The following is a 2828-nucleotide window of genomic DNA, read 5'->3' as shown; positions in this document are numbered from 1 at the left end:
GGCTATTGGAAGATTCGTCACCATCACTGTCAGTCTGGTTTTCAATCTATATGCAGTGATGTTGAACAATTCAAACAGGAGAGAGAAGGATAATGAAATAAATGACAGAGGGAAAGTGGAGATGGAGTGCCTTCAGGCATGATCTAAAAGGGATCGTTTGAAAGGAATTAGAGAAGTGCAGGGATGTATTGTGGTCCAAGTGTCTGTTTGCACTGGGTACACACCTTTACATTGGTAAGATTCTGAAAACAAGGCTACTTTCTCAGACTAGAACGCAAAAGGCTTTTAAAGCTAAATTGAAAACTTGTGCAGTTAAACTGAAAAACAGTAGAAAGTATTACTATTACCATACTCATGAGAAGGGAAACTGAGTGGAACAGTATTAAAAAACTTTGAGTGTTTTTCTGTTGTTGTCGTCATCGTTTTTTACTGGGTGTATGACCTTGGGCATGTTACCTAATCCCTCTAGGTTTTAGTTTTCTTATCTATAAATAAGGAAATAATACCTACCTCAAATATGTTTTGAGGATTCAATGAAAAGATGCAATAAAGCACACTGTAATATGAAACACTGAAGACATTTTAGTTATTCTTTTATAATTAATATGCAATTATTATTGTATTTAAAGGAAAGAGAGCTGTCTGTAGAGCTGTTTTCAGTTTTCAGAGGAGCTGAAGGGAGAGAATGTAAACAATCACTGAGCTAATAGAGTTGCTCAAAGAACAGAAAAACAGCTCATATTCTATATGGGGAATGCATTAAGAAAGTCCAATTTTACTTTGCCAAGTAATGGACTTATTAATATTAACAGATCTTTTAGAGTGACATTTTGTTTGGTACTAAGAAATCCTAATCGTTCAATTTGTTTCCTTGAATTTTAAATAGAAAATACTCTGGGGATGCATTACCTTAAAGAAGTTACCAACTTTAGGGAAAAATGTTTTATCACTTTTGCTTGACAAATGTCTAACAAATGCCTGAGACTCTTTTAGAGGGTTCACAGAGTCAAAAGTATTTTCATAATAATTCTATGGTGTTATTTGCCTTTTTTTTTTTTTTAACTTTCTCTCGCTCACAACTGTTCAATGAAAATTTCCAGAGGCTGCATGATACATAATATTTTAATGAAGTAAGTGCAGTAGGAGATGGAGAATCTAGTGCCTTTCTTATTAAGCCATATATTAAAGAGATTTGGAAAATCTCAATGCCATTCTTCTCAGTAATTTTTTTTTTATTTTGGAAAATGTAAAGTTTTTTGAAAATAAAAATATGCTATCTGCACTGTACAAATTTGTTATTGTTATTTTAAAAAAGAATTAAGTACTTAAAAATTTCTCTGTTGAAATATAAAATATGAGAAATAATGACAGATACAATACACACAAGCGAAAGCTCTTTGGAATTCTCAGTAATTTTTAAAAGTATAAGGAGGTCCTGGACCAATAATTTTTGAAAACTGCTCTTATAATCAAACACCTGTGGGTGCAGGGACATTCACGTAGTTACAGAGACTTCCAAACAGTGTAGATGGCAAAGTGCTATCTGAGATCAGGGCTTGCAATTTTATTTTGTAATATTCATGTGAAATAAACTTTTACTGAACCTCTCCGTGTGTGAGATACAGGAATTAGCTGATTTACTCCTCACATCAACCCATAGCTTGTCACTCTGGTCTCCCTGACTTTGGTGCTATCAGAACCCTAGACTCTTGCCTGTTTCTGAGGGCACATTTGTTGCTCCCTTCATTCCTTCGTTTAATAGTAAGGGGTAGGCACTTTGCCGCTTCCTAGGCTAAAAGAGGCATGGTCTTTGTCTTCATCTTCATGTGGCTTACAATCTAGAGCAGGAAACAGATATTTAAAAATAAGTGCATAAATAAATATGTGATTGAAAAGCATTATAAATGCTAAGATGAAGGTGTTTATGAAAGCCAACCCAACATAAAAAATATTCTCCACTGTGCTTCCTCCTTTAAGCTGCTGTCTGGATCCAAAGTTCTGGGTAGCCTTATCTGGTTGGTTTAATATTACAGACTGTTACACTAACGTCCTCAAAGAATCACTCTTTCTCTCATTTTATGTTTGTGTAGTCCTTCCCACTTTGACTCTTAGCTTGACCATGAGACTTGCGTTGGCCAGTGGGATACTACAAGCGGAAGCTTGACAAGTTATTTTGCATTAAAGCTTATCCCTTTTTTGCTGCTAGAAATTTTTCTGCTATATGTAAAGAAGCTAGAGCTGGGCTGCTCACACGTGCCTAGCTGTGAGCCAGAGCTAATGCCAGACAGGTGAATGGGCTATCATATACTGTCCAGCCCTAGTCAAGTAGCAAGATGATTTCATCTGCATGTGTGATGTCAGCCCGAGTTACTGACTTACAGATAAGCAAAGCCTTTTCTTTCTTGTTTGTTTTCTTTCTTGTTTTTACAGTAAGTAATATTGCCTTTTTTTTTTTTTGTTTGGCCGAGTCTCCCTCTGTCTTCCAGGCTGGCGTGCGATGGCCTGATCTCGGCTCGCTGCAAACTCTGCTTCCCAGGTTCAAGCGATTCTCCTGCCTCAGCCTCCCGAGTAGCTGGAACTACAGGCATGTGCCACCATGCCAGGCTATTTTTTGTATTTTTAGTAGAGACAGGGTTTCACCATGTTGGTCAGGCTGGTCTCCAACTTTTGACCTCAAGTGATCCGCCCACCTTGGCCTCCCAAAATGCTAGGATTACAGGTATGAGCCACTGTGCCCAGCTGCAAACCCGTTTCTTATAGCTGGAAAATTGTATACTACATGACTCTTGATGGAAGGCTGGCACTTACCACTGCTGGCAGCTGGAGTA

This window comes from Mandrillus leucophaeus, unplaced genomic scaffold, assembly GCF_000951045.1.
Source record: "Mandrillus leucophaeus isolate KB7577 unplaced genomic scaffold, Mleu.le_1.0 Scaffold592, whole genome shotgun sequence".
In the NCBI taxonomy this organism is placed as follows: Eukaryota; Metazoa; Chordata; class Mammalia; order Primates; family Cercopithecidae; genus Mandrillus; species Mandrillus leucophaeus.
The sequence above is the reverse complement of the archived record's forward strand: the minus strand, read 5'-3'. Positions refer to the sequence as shown.